Genomic DNA, 14,358 nt, shown 5'->3' with positions numbered 1-14,358 from the left:
GACGTTGAAACCGCCTACTTGAATGGCACTGTGGACGAGGATCTCTATATGCGGCAGCCGCCGGGCTTTGCGGTTAGCGGACAGGAGGAGAAAGTGTGTAGGCTCAGGAAGAGCATATACGGCCTGCGCCAATCAGCTAGGTGTTGGAATCGAGCTCTGGACGACGTGCTCCGCAGTCTGGGGTTCCAGCAGTGTGAATCGGATCCTTGCCTTTACGTTCGGCGCAGTGGAGGTGCCACAGTGTACGTACTCGTCTACGTGGATGATTTGCTCATCGGATGCACGGATGAAGACATGATAAACCGAGTGTATGGCGATCTACGAGACAGATTCGATGTGACGGACCTCGGTCCGGTGCGTTTCTTTCTGGGTTTCGAGATAGAGAAGGAAGGGTGTTTCTACTCGATGAGACTCACCTCGTACATCGAAAAGCTGGTCGTTAAGTTCGGACTACAGGACGCAGCACCAGTGAAGACACCTATGGTCCCCGGGTACGTGTCGATCAACAGCGACAGCAAGCGTTTTTCGGATACAACGAAGTACCGCAGTTTCGTAGGTGCACTACTGTACCTGGCGGGGAATTCACGGCCGGATGTTGCCATCAGCGTCGGCCTGCTCGGGAGAAAAGTAAGCGATCCGAACAATAGCGACTGGGCAGCTTGCAAGCGGGTTCTCCAGTACCTCAATACCACAAAGCATCTGAAGCTGAAGTTCGGACCGGGCGAAGCCTGGAAGTTAACCGGGTATTCGGACTCAGACTGGGCAGGTGATCTGCGAACAAGAAGGTCTACATCGGGGATCGTAATTTTCTTCGGTGGAGGACCTATTTCCTGGATCAGCAAAGGTCAAGACTCAGTCGCACTTTCGTCACTGGAGGCTGAATACAACGCGCTGACCTTAGCGTGCCAAGAAGTCATGTGGATCAGGCGATTGCTCAAGGACTTGGGCGAACCACAGGACGGGGCAACGACTCTCTTCGAGGACAACCAAGGTTGCTTGTGCTTTGCCAAAGCGGAACGTTCGAGTGGCAGAGTAAAGCACATCGATACGAAAGGCCATTTCATCCGGGAGCTGTGCGAACGGAAAGTCGTCGTGTTGACCTACTGTCCCTCAAGCGAAATGATTGCGGATGCATTGACTAAACCATTGGGACCGTTGATGCATAGCAAGTTTGTCGGACGGATCGGACTGTTGGTTTAGTCAGTGGTCATCAAGGAGGAGTGTGGGAGTGTAATGACCACCATGGATGCACCCCTCGCACACCCCTGCAGCAGAGTAACAGCCAAACCTTGTAATATATACAGCTTGATATTTTTCCACCAAACGAACTGTCATTATCGAAACGTGTAGAATAAAAGTTGTTTTTCATTTTTCTCTCCGTAAAGTTCGAGTTTATTCTAGCTTATCCGAAGTAACCGTTCCTTTTCCCAGGGTTTTCAGTCGCGCTTTGCCTTCATTTACCGCCTGTGGTAAAACAACCTTTTCATTGACCTTCTTTATTATTATTCATAACGAGGTGTTCCAGAAGAGATGAAGAGATGAACACGTAACTGTTATGTAGGTTGCCATTGTTCAATGGCTAAATGGCTTTATGGGTAAGGAGAACATCCAAAATGTGGAGGGGATCTGCCTTGTGGTAACATCCGTACCTCTCACGCTACAGGTCACGAGTTCAATTCTTATTCCCGACATTCTTCCAAAAATAGGAGCAAAAGTGACGAACCAGCCAAAAGTGTTGAAAGTCACTATTAAACAGAAAAAAAGTATTTAGTCCTCGGTCAGGACTAAAAAACACGAGCAAGCAGATATGTGTATTCCGCAGAGCCTAGTCCCCCTTTTTCATTCAGAAGCCTGGGGGCGTGTGAATATTTTGGCTAGGTTCGCCTAGTTAGGGGGGACCCCAGTCTGGAAGATGGGAAAATAATGAATTTTCGTGGATTTTTTCAGATGTTACGAATAAAGTGAAGTGTACGTGTGTTTTGGTTATTGTTTAAGGTATATTTGAAGATGTATTTTCCATTGGTTACAAATTTAATATGCAAAGTATTGCCCATCGCTAGTCACAACTCTTTCTCATCTTTCTGGCAATTCACGGATCCCTTTGCGGAAATAATCGGCCGGTTTGTCGTCTAACCACGAATCGATCCAATTTGTGAATTCATTAGAATTGAAGGAGTGCTGGTCAACCAGGCCATGTTGCATCGATCGGAAAATGTAGTAATCGGACGGAGCAATATCTGGAGAATACGGCGGGTGGGATAGGACCTCCCATTTCAGCGTTTCCAAGTATGTTTTGACCGGTTTCGCGACATGCGACCGAGCATTGTGGTGCTGCAAAATAACTTCGTCGTGACTTTGCTCGTATTGTGGCCGTTTTTCCTTCAGTGCACAGCTCAAACACATCAATTGTCGTCGGTAGGCTGGTCCCACCAAATAGACAGCATAACCTTCTGGCCTTGAATATTCCGCGCGTCCGTCGATGTTGATGCATGACCGGGGTATCCATACGTTGCCCGACGTTTGGTGTTGTGGTAATGGACCCACCTTTCATCGCCAATCCTTTCTTTTATGCCGTTGGAGCAGTTGTTCGCACGTGAAAAAACGGCGTTCAACATCTCGTGATTTCAATTCATACGGCACCCAATGTCCTATCTCTCGGGTATGGTTTGCTGTGCTACTCCAAATGTATCTGCAAGTTCTTGTTGCGTTTGCGACGGATCTTGATCAAGTAAAGCCTCCAATTCTTTATCTTCAAACTTTTTTGGCGGTCTGAAAAGTTCTTCGTCTTCCAAGTCAAAATTACCACTTTTAACTTGTGCAAACTAGGGATTGCATTTCCGTGCCAAAATTTAAATAACCGGTTATTCGGTAATGAAAATTTCATTACCAGTAAAACCAGCAAATAACCGATAAAAAATACTTTTAAATAAATCATTTTCTTGAAGAAACGGCTTTTATTAATAATGATCAGTTTACAAGAAAATATTTTGCAAGTTTTCGCCACTTAGTTTGTTGGTTAAAGCAATACTTAGGGACACAAATAATGTCGTCTTCTAATCTAGACCGGATCTCATTAACGAAATTTCCAGGAGAGGAAAACGTACGTTCTGTGTCCAATGATGTTGGATGTACAGTGCAGGCAAACCTGTTTTTGCGCGGTCCCTTTTCGCGTGATTCCTCGTTTGTGCGATTTTATTATGACATTGGGGATCACACAAACTAATCGCACAAATAATAATATCGCACCTAAACAGTCACACAAATGAGAAATCGCACAGAAAGCAACCGCACAAAAACAGGTTTTCCTGTGCGAAGGGCATCAAATACCCAGTTTCATATATTTTCGAGCGGTTATGGACCCGATGTGGACCGAATGTCACAAAGTACTATAAAAGTACTGGATTAAAGCTCCTCTCTCACCCCCGCATGAAGGACTGTCTATAGTTTGAACTATAAAAGTATGGCATCACTGCAGCGATTGCCTTCCCTCTCTCGCATTGAACTGTCATTCAGATAAACAAAAACGAGAGAAGTGAATGGATTAAACAATTTGCTTGAGTAAGTATGTTTTTCTTTAATTAATGTTTAATTTTGATGTCTTTTTCTTTGAATTGCAGCTAACAGAAATTCGAGGAATAAAATAATGGGTTGATTTTAAGGATAATAGTACCATGTACTATTCCTACGCAATAGTCCGGAATAAGTTCCAGTTGTGTTTCCATGTGTATATAACCCGCGATTAAGTGTGTGTCAATAGCAACTTGGTATGTATATCTATTGAATATGTGCAATAAATTATTAAATGAAATGCATTTCATTTCAGAGTACGCCCCAGTTGTGGAAAAGCTTCTGTTGCTATGGCTCCAATTACCGAACCTCAAATTTGCCGGAGTAAAACCCGTATGTGTATTCAACGATTGTATTAAACACACTCTTCGCTAATGCTATCAACATCCAGGATATGAACAGGAATAAATAGGAATGTTCAGGTAAAACTCACTTGCACAATTTATAATAATCAATACATTTATGTCTACATTTACTTTTTAGTGAAAATTTGATTCATCCACACCGGTGAACCAAAATGTTCTCTCTGAACGGTGTAGCATATAATTTGTTCAAAAGAAAATTTGGTTCGCTCATTATATAGTGCTTTTATCTATTATAACGGTAGTACAGCCATGTATTAGTATTGATGTAAATAAACCAGCATTGTAAATAAATTAAATAATTTCCATCGCCGGTTTTTTAAATGTTTGTTTCAACTTTCATGAAAACAAATACCACCATAATGAGGGTTGAGCAGTTTTTCAATCGGTCGACGCGGTGCCAGATTGGCACAGGTTTGGCTCGAAATTGGTTGTCGAATACGAAGGGTAGGTCGACAAAATCGTTGCAAAATGGCACGATATCGGTACCGTTGTCGACACCATTTGTTGGGACCAATCTGGCACAACAATGTAGAGTGGGTACCATTGCCATGTATTTCCCGCTCTAAACTGTTTTCGAGCGGTTATCGGTCCGATGTCGACCGAGCGCCATAAAATGTTACAAAAGTGCCGGAATCTAATCCCACTTTGCCCCCCGCAAGCAGCACTGCCTATAGTTTCAGCTATAAATGAACTCGATACATCAACTGAGCGAAACGGCATCACTGCAAGTATTGTTTTTTCTCTTTCTATCCGAACTGTCATTTAAAACAAAACAGAAAATGAATCGAGAATCAGATGTCGTAAGTACGAGAAGTTTTTCAATTAGGTTACGATTTATTGTTTTATATTATATTTTTCCAGTTTGTTCACATGGTTTCACCAGATTGGGCCGCCTACATGATGCAGAATTCATTTGCCGTGCAACAAATAAGACAGCAACACCAAACAATTGGTCGGTATACATGCCTCCTCCGATTTGGAATCCTGATGGAGCTGGATTATCTGGGATGATTATGCTATCACCTATCACCTTCAGGGGTAAGGAAAATTTCAATGTATATAGTTTTCTTCGATATTTGCTGTGAATACAATTTTCATTTCAGTGAGGCCACAATACTTCAATTAAGTAGTTGTTGGTTCACACTCGAACGTTTCGTGGTCTTCGGATGGGACACATGCTTCCGCATACAAATGGTTTCACCAGAGTGGACTACCCACACGATGCAGAATCTATTGCAGTGCAGTAAATAACAGCAGCATCCAGCAGTTGGTGGCCACTCCTGCCCCCCGCCACGCTGTAAAAAAACAATATCTGAGCACATCCGTAAAATTATGCGCAATCATCGTGATACGACGAGAAATACCGTCACGATAGCAAGTACATAGTGCGGTAAAATATGAATTGAATCAGATATAATTTAATCAATTAATGTTTTGTTTCAGTGATGCAGTATGCAATATGCAATATCCTAAAAAAGATCATAGAAAATCATATACAATTAAATGTAATGTGTAATATATTTGTTTATATTTATAAAGAAATAAATAATTCCTATCAACGGTCCATTTTTTTTCATCACTTTTTATTCTCATTATATAAAACCATAATAGAGTCGAGTAGTTTTTCGGTCGGTCGACGCGGTGCCAGATTGGCACAGTGTTGGCCCATAATTGGTTGTCAAATACGAAGGATAGGTCGACAAAATCATTGCAAAATGGCACGATATCGGTATCGTTGTCGACACCATTTGTTGGGACCAACCTGACACAACAAAGTAGACTGGGTTGTCTCCGATGCTCTCTGTACGAAAACTATGTTCTGAGGGTTTTCATCAATCCGTTTATAAACGTTTAGCTTGAGCGTTGGATACCTTTGATTGGTGCAATCGTCGTTCATGTTTTCCTTGATGCTCAACTATTCTGCAGATTCTGCATCTTCCAATGATTTTATTCCCTCCTGTTGTCCAGCTACTGAATCCATCCCATAATCGTCAAATTTCATCAAGTCACGAGCGATTGCAAATGCCTGCAAGATCAATGCACTCCGTGACGTTTGATAGAAGAAGCCGAAGCCATCATCAATTGTGTAATTACCTCCAGCAGAATGATTGTTCAGATACGCGAACAAATCTGCAAATACGAAACATTTCTCTGCAATCCTTTCAATCAGGGCTTCAAGCAGCTGCTTCGAAATTTCTGATGGTTTCTCCGATAGCTGTTCTAGCATAAATGGCAATCCGACGTCAGTTTCATAAAGAATGCAGTTCTTCCGGCATAGCAATTCAACAGCGACCAGAACTGGTTCGAGGGCATCTACCATTTTTTTTATAGCTGGCAGCTCTTCATCGCTGAAGATTATCCTGTGTCTCGTTCTCAGATCGAGCAGCGACTTTTGAACTGAATTTCGGAGGTCGTAGAATCGGCGCAACACTGCCAGTTGAATTTTTCGATCTGATTTTGATTCTCGAGTAATATTTCAAACGGCATAAAGGCGAATATCATTTGTGGTGTAAATATGAAAATTTTCACTGGAATATAAATTAATTAATATTATTGATTCACTGGAATAATAATCAAGTTACGCCATCTGTTGTAAAACCGAAGAAACTTACCGGTACACCTAATATTTGACGGTAAAATAGGGACAGTTGGGGTTTTTGATATCCCCTCAAGTAGGGACTTGTCCTTGAACCTTGAGAGTAGTCGAAACTTAGCTCTGGGCCCCCCTTGGAAATTAAACGGTGTGCCTCCGTTAGCTGTGTCCGCTTCCATTTCGCCAATTGACAACGTAGCAAAGACATTGTGCTTGGTTGTTGTTGCTGAGCTAGTGAAGAAGCGCTCTTCAAAATTTCCGCAAAAGTGCGCTTCGAGCGGTCCTTCAAAGGGCGCTTCTCAGTATCCCAGCGACTCTTAGAAGTTTCACAAGCTAAGAGGACGTTTGGAGTTCCCCCACAATATGGATGCATTTGTTGCATGTCAGGGGCTTTGGCACGAAGAGTCGCAGCGGTAGCCTCAATTTGTCCACCATAACGTAGTCAGGGAGAGCGTGTAGCCGTGGGCTGGCCGATCCTCTAAAAGCGCGCAGCTTAAGCGCCACTCCCGAAGGAGACTGCCCGCCAAGATCGATTTTGCCCGGTTGAGACTCCCTGTAAGGGCGAGTTCAGGTATTCTACTTCCGAAATAGAAGTACGGATCGCTCCAGCCAGGCCACGGAACTCTAACCAAAACGAAACATTCAATTAGACCCCCATCAATCGAATTCAAGCTTCAAAGAAATCGGTAGAATTCACTCATACCCGATTAATTCTCATCATAGGCCAGGCTGCTACCTGTCCATAGAGAGCGCCAAAAACACTGGAAAGACTTATTGTCCCACATAAAACGAAAAACGATCGCGATACAATTTACAATGTGCAACATAAAAGACTTTCACAGTATCAAAGCTTCAGTTTGTACTAACATTCGATAACTAGATATCTTTGCATTTTAACACCGTTTTATTAAACATTACATAAATGGTATTGTAACATGCATTTATTCGATTAATCCTGCTATCCTATTATCTTCCATTCGAATTATAGCTTGAAAGCTTTCTATGAGAGGTGTGTGCGTGAAATTGAGCTTTTGTTGCCCCGGGGTCTTTTGATTCTATTGAGCGCTTTGTGTGGAGGGGTCAACAATGACGCCCAGCAATTGCATTTGGCTTTTGACAAAAAAATCTCGCGATCTTCTTCTCGTCGTCCGGTTCATCCCGACTTAGGGCAATAGATAAAAACTCCGTGACGTCCTCACCGGACGTCACCCTCCGTACAAAAGCTAGCTTGAAACGGACTCACCAGCTATTGATTTGAAATTGTTGACTGCTGCTGATGATCAGTTTCCTACGGGCGATATTGTTGTCCCTGCTGCGGATGTTGATGACGGGCTCTCCGAGTCAGCGAATTATCTTCGCGATGAAGTGGCTATTCCTTACTGCCTGCGGGAGAATAGGTAGCTGTGCGATGGAATATTAGCACATAGCACATTTGATCGCCAACGTAAAAAAAAGGTTCAAATCACCTGTGATTCGTAAGCACACACACGCACAACACGTTACTTCCTAATCACTGCCTCTCGTTCTAACATAGACCTAACGAACAAAGATTTTGAAAAGGAACGAGTTTTATGCTGCCTTAAACTTAACTACCTTTTTGGAATTAATCAAACGAGCACGCGCACTTCCACTATTTTCCGCAGTCACGAACAAAGTAAGCGCGCCTAGACATCCTCAGATCAGGGAAAGTGAAATCAAACGTACTTACAGGAAGTACGTCATTTCCCAAAATCTTGTCGGCTATCCTCGGAAATCTGAAGATTGTCATTGGCCGAATCATTCTGATTTCGAAAACCATATTCCAACCTTCACTCTCCCCTTCCATACTTAGCAGCTTCCCTGAACTCTATAACGTGGGAATCTCTCCCAGGCTCTCTCCTGAAGTTAAGATAAAACGCTTTACGTCGTTTGAAGATCGACTCAGCCCATCTGCGTTGTTATCTAACTTAGGGCAAATACATATGAGAGTATGTTTTGCCCTAAAAATATTTTATAGTGCTGACCGCTACATAACACCATGCTCTTTTTACGAAAATTTGGTTGAAAAAGTCAACCAAATTTTCGTAAGGGCGCTCCTTACATCAATAACAAAACATTCCTGACAAACCTAACAATGATAGCAACGCACGCTTCTTCTTTTTTTTTATATTATATATAAAATGAAAAATGAATAATAATAAATAAATAAATAATGTTGTGTACTATTTACATCATATTTACATACAAAAAACTCCTATCTTACACACGTATGTTACCATATTTGAGTGTTTGACATTCCTCCTTGCATCATAGGTGAATCATAACATAAATAACTCGAAAAAAACTCTAACAATACCAAATCGACAATAAGAATAAAATTTCCCAATTTTATCTCATGTCTTCTCCCTCATCAGGTTCATTATGACTCGGTTATCCTCCAATACTTACATTGGACAGCGACCGACATCATAATTCACCGAACTATTTTCTCATGGAGACCCCCACTACTTAACTTTGGGAACGCGTCTCTCATGAGAAAACATAAACATAAAACAAAAATTCTACATGAATCATTTTCACACGCCGACATATAATCGGCCAACAGAAAATAAATAAACGTACCAAACTTCAACATGAAAACCGTGGGGTCGATAACATCATACGCCAGAATCATATCTAGCAAAACATAACATAAATCAACACCCACAAACACCCAACACGAATTTCTTTATGTATCTGACATCGAACATAATTCCGATAAAAATGACACATATCGAAATTGCGAAACCTGAACATCCCTACTACAACAATCGGTACCACAACACTTCACTAATACCATGATTCACCCATACTGCCTGAAGAAACGTCAAAACAAATGTAAACAGCTATGCGGTGTGGATTTGTTTGTTGGTGCGGACTGAATATGCAGGTAAATTAGCATATTTTTACTGATTTTGGTGGTGGTTCAGCATTAAATCGTGAGGTTTAATGACGATCTTTAATAAGACTTTTTAACTTGTCTTTTTCTTTCTTTCCCAGCTTCCCACTGGGAGAACAACGGACCTCAAAGACGATACTACTAGAATATACCTCTAGCAACGTTCGATCGTTCTGGTTTTGAAGATTTTGAGGAAATTTGACTTCCAATTGAAGGTGAGTGTAAGAACATAAACTAAATATTCTCTTTTTCATTTTAGGAACGGAACATATGTCTTGAATTCATGACGGAGCCTGACCCATAGATACCCCAAACTACCATAGGAAGCCTTACTGCTATTGGCGTAAATTATTAACAAAAAAAAAAACTAACCCTAAATAAATTATCACAGTATAAATAAATAATAAATGAGTAAATAAATAAATGTTTTTGAAAAAAAAATGTATAAATCACAAATATGCCAATAAATAAATAAATAAATAATATAAGCCAAAATATAACAACTGATCATGCAATTTCTATATACAAATAAATAAATAAATAAACATTTAGCCTTAAGTACTAACTTAGACCTAAGACTCGATGTGCACTACAAAACTAACATAAATCATTGAAAGAACTATGGGGCTATGTGCAAGGCACTTCTCCCATTCCTTCTACTGTTCTATCGTCTGGATAGGGAAAATTAAATGAATAGGGCTTCTTTCTTCCTTTTTTCTTCTTCTTGGGAATCACGTGTAGCGAAGAATAACAGAATTTTCTCCAGATAAGATGTTTTTCTATCATCAACATTACCATTGCTAGCTCGATTGACTCAGGTGTGCTCGTCAATGAATCTTCTGTTATGATGATTCTCTGAGTCTTACTTTTGCGGTCATCGTCTGAGTATCCCCACTTTCAAACTCGCGCTTTATTACTTCCCGTTTTGGTACTTCTCATCAACGCTCCATTAGCTCCGAGTTTCTGGTTTCATAGGTCATCGTCTCGATACTCATCGTAGACTCGCTCTGTCTTCTGGTCGAGGGGATGGCATTTTACAATGGTAATCCGATCTAGTCGAACATCGCTATCCTTCGAAATTTCATTCATTCCATTTCCAACACATTGAGAGATTCCTTCTTGTGCCTGAATTGAAATTCTGACACAAGGATTTCCTCAGTAAATAAATGTTGTTGTGAGGACTGCAACTGACCTACGGACAGTGCTAAATCATCTCAATGTTGGAAGGTATTTTTGTGGAACCAGAGTGTATTTTACTGGTGTCATTGTTACTATACAACTTTCGTTGATAGGTACATAGCTGGACAAAATTTTTCAAAATTTAGCGAATATCGGAAGAAGTAATCGGCTTGACGAGTTTTTTCAGAAATTTACAATTGAAAATTCCAAGCCTTTTGCCCTCTAAATCTTCCAGGTCATAACAGTGGCTTCCTATTACCCTCTTTACTACTGCAAGTACGTACTTTGGGGCTAGTTTTGCAGCAAATCCCTTACCCTTGTCCGACTGTTCCGTGTTTTTTTTCAGGACTGTTTCCCCTACAGAGTACGTAGAACAATTGGCATTGGAACGCAGATTGTAGTAGGTAGAATGTTTTTCGTAAGCTTTCTTTAGGTTCTTCTGAATTTCGTCGTACATTTTCATTCTTTCTTCCTCCCCAAGTTGACCGTCCCCAGGGGTTGAAGAGTCACGCAAATGGCGATATTCTCTACCATCGGAGACCATATTTCTCCCGAACACTACGAAGTAAGGCGAGTAACGAGTGGTTTCATGCACCGAATTTCGAATTGCCGAAGCGATAGTTTGCAAATTATTCGCCCAATTTTTGTGTTCCTTGCGTATGGATGCGCGGATGGCTGTCGTGATTACTCGGTTCACACGTTCGGTATCATTCACCTGAGGGTGGTAGTTAGGCGTTTTCCAGTGCGTCACGTGATACTTTGCTAACAGGTTCTGAAATTGGCTCGACACAAACTGTGTCCCATTGTCAGACAGTATTACTTCTGGAACTCCAAAAAGCAAGAAAATGTTATTTTCCACGAATTGAACCAATGAATCTGCTGTTGCTTGTCGAAATGGCTGCACCATCACAAATTTGCTGAAGAGATCGGTAACGACTAGTAGGCATGTGCTTTGGTTCTTGCCCGATGCTGGAAGTGGTCCAACGTAGTCCATTGCTATAAATTGGAATGGATATTCAGCGATCTTCCTCTGTTCCGCCATCGGTGGGGTAGAGTTTTGATTCGTTGCTTTGCTTGTCTGGCATTTCAAACAACTTCTACATATTTTTCTGACTTCGCTGCTCATCGTTGGCCAGAAATAGCGTTCTTTCACCACGTTCAGTGTCTTTTCCGGACCGAGGTGAGCCTGCTCGTGAATTTTTCGAACAATTTCCGTCCTTCGATTTTTCTGAGGATACCTTTTCCATTGAAACCGCGTATCCTCAACCTTTCCGCCTGCTTTAACCAGCTTCAATATCTGACCGTCAACTACTCGAAAATCTGGAAAATTTACGGGATTTTTCTCAATCTTCTCCATCATTTCCTTATATTCAGTATTCGGTGGAATGATGTCAATGACATTCAATGACCTTGACAAACAATCGGCTAATATATTAGCCTTTCCTTTGCGGTACTCTAGTTCAATGTCGTAGCATTGAATTTTCAAGGCCCACCTTAGTAGCTTCGCGTTCCCGGATTCCACACCGATCGTGAATAACCACAAGAGGCTTCGTGCATCTGTAACTACTTTGAAACGCGTGCCTTCGACGTAATGGCGAAAGTGTTCAATTGCCAGTAAGACTCCCAGACATTCTTTCTCCACACTCGCGTACTTTCTCTGGGTGCTGCTCAGCTTCTTACTGAAGTAGGCGATTATTCTCGGCTCTCCTCTCACATGCTGTATTAGAGCAGCTCCTACCGCATTATCTGACGCATCAGATTCGATGGTAAATGGTTGGGTGAAGTCCGGATTTCCTAAAATAGGTGTCGATACTAATGAAGCCTTGAGATCTCCAAAGGCTTTTTCTGCCTCTTCTGTCCACACAAATCGCTTCTTCGACTTTTTCAGTAAATCTGAGATGGGTGATACTATTCGACTGTAGTTTCGAATAAAGCGCTGATAGAACCCCGCCAAGCCTAGAAGGCGACGAATATCCTTCACATTTCTTGGTCTAGCGTAATTTAAAATCGGAGCAATACGTGTATTGTCTATCGACACTCCTTCCTCAGTTAACAAGTAGCCCAAATAACTGACTTGTTTTCGGCAGAATCTACTTTTGTCCAGTGAAATTGTGAGATTCGCTTTCATTAGTCTTTCTGCTACGATTCGTAGCAATCGCACATGTTCATCCAACGTTTTTGTGGCGATGACAATGTCGTCGAGATATACGAAAACGTTTGGCTCTAAGTCAAAACCAATGACGCGATCCATCAACCGGCACATGGTAAATGGTGCGTTTGTCAATCCGAATGGACACACCTTGAAGCGAAACAATCCTTGCGGTGTTCGAAAAGCCGTGTAGTCCCTCGATTCCATCTTCAGGGGAATCTGAAAATAGGCATCTTTAAGATCTACCACCGAATAGTATTTAGCCTTGCCTAAACGGTGAAATATCTCACCCATATTTCTCATGGGATAGGAATCTTTTTTGGTCATTTCGTTAATCTTCCGAGAGTCTAGGCAGACTCGTAGCTTACCGTTAGCCTTTCGTACTGGAACTAAAGCGCTAGCCCACTCACTCGAACATTCTTCTATAGCGTCCATCTTCTTGTATCGCTCTATCTCTGCTTCCATTTCGGACTGTATAGCCGGTGAACAACGGTATAATGGTTGTCGTCTAGGTTTTGCCTCCTCTTTTAGAATAATCTCATGTTGTATCAACGAGGTCCGCCCCAACTTGCTCTCAGTGGTGCAAGGAAATAATTTTATCGTTTCAGTTAGTTTTCGCCGTTCCTGTCTGGTCAAGTCATGTTCGGTTTCCACCGTTTCCGGGGTTGTTTTCGATGGCTCTGGTAACTCAAGCGCTGGAATATCGAGCGATTGATCTGGAGCCAGATTTTTCAACGTTGGTAGCGTTTGTAATGAGTTCAACGTTGATTGTCTGTTCCAATCGTTGTTTGCTTTAGACTCTGTCGTTCGTACCGTCGCTATTTGTTCAAACCCGTTTTCCACTGCAATCATTGGCTGAATACCAAAAAGTTTCCAAAAATTGTACCCTAGGATTAGGTCCCTAGAAATTTGTGGGACAATAAGAGTGGGGATTATTCTCGTAACCCCACGAAAAACCATTGGGAGTTGGACGTATCCAAGACTGTCGTGGACCGTTTTATCTGCCGTGACAATTTTCAATGGGCTGGGTAATATTTCTAATCCATTCTCCTTTGCTATATCCGTCCTGTTCGTGACGCTAACGCTGGCACCGGAATCCAGCAATGCTTCATAATCTATGCCAAATATTTTCACCGTAACGTGAGGACAGCTTTCTGTTTGGATTCGAATCTCACAAACTTTGAGAAACGGGTCTTCAAATTCTGCAATTTTCGGGACTTTTTGATTTTCCGGAATGCTGTTGTCCCCCTTTAGGCATCCCATAACTAGTTTCCCGAAGTTTCAATTTGCGTGGTTCGGGAAACACGAGAGTGATTCTGGCACGTTACCACCGTTTTCCCTGCTGTACCACAGATATAGCAAAACAGTTTTTTCTCACTAGTACACTGACGCCAGAGATGCCCTGACTTATGACAATTCCAACAATTCGGCTGCTGTTGTTCTTCCGGAATGCGTTTGTTTTCTGGTCGATTGGTAATTTTATCTCGTCGGTTTTTATCAACTTTATTTCCCATGAAATTGACCTCTTCCGTTTCTGAAACAGATGAATATGACGCATTTGAATCCTTGTCCACTTCGATGTTGTGCA

Source organism: Toxorhynchites rutilus, chromosome 2 (genome assembly GCF_029784135.1).
Source record: "Toxorhynchites rutilus septentrionalis strain SRP chromosome 2, ASM2978413v1, whole genome shotgun sequence".
Classification (NCBI taxonomy): Eukaryota; Metazoa; Arthropoda; class Insecta; order Diptera; family Culicidae; genus Toxorhynchites; species Toxorhynchites rutilus.
This window is presented reverse-complemented; position numbering follows the sequence as displayed.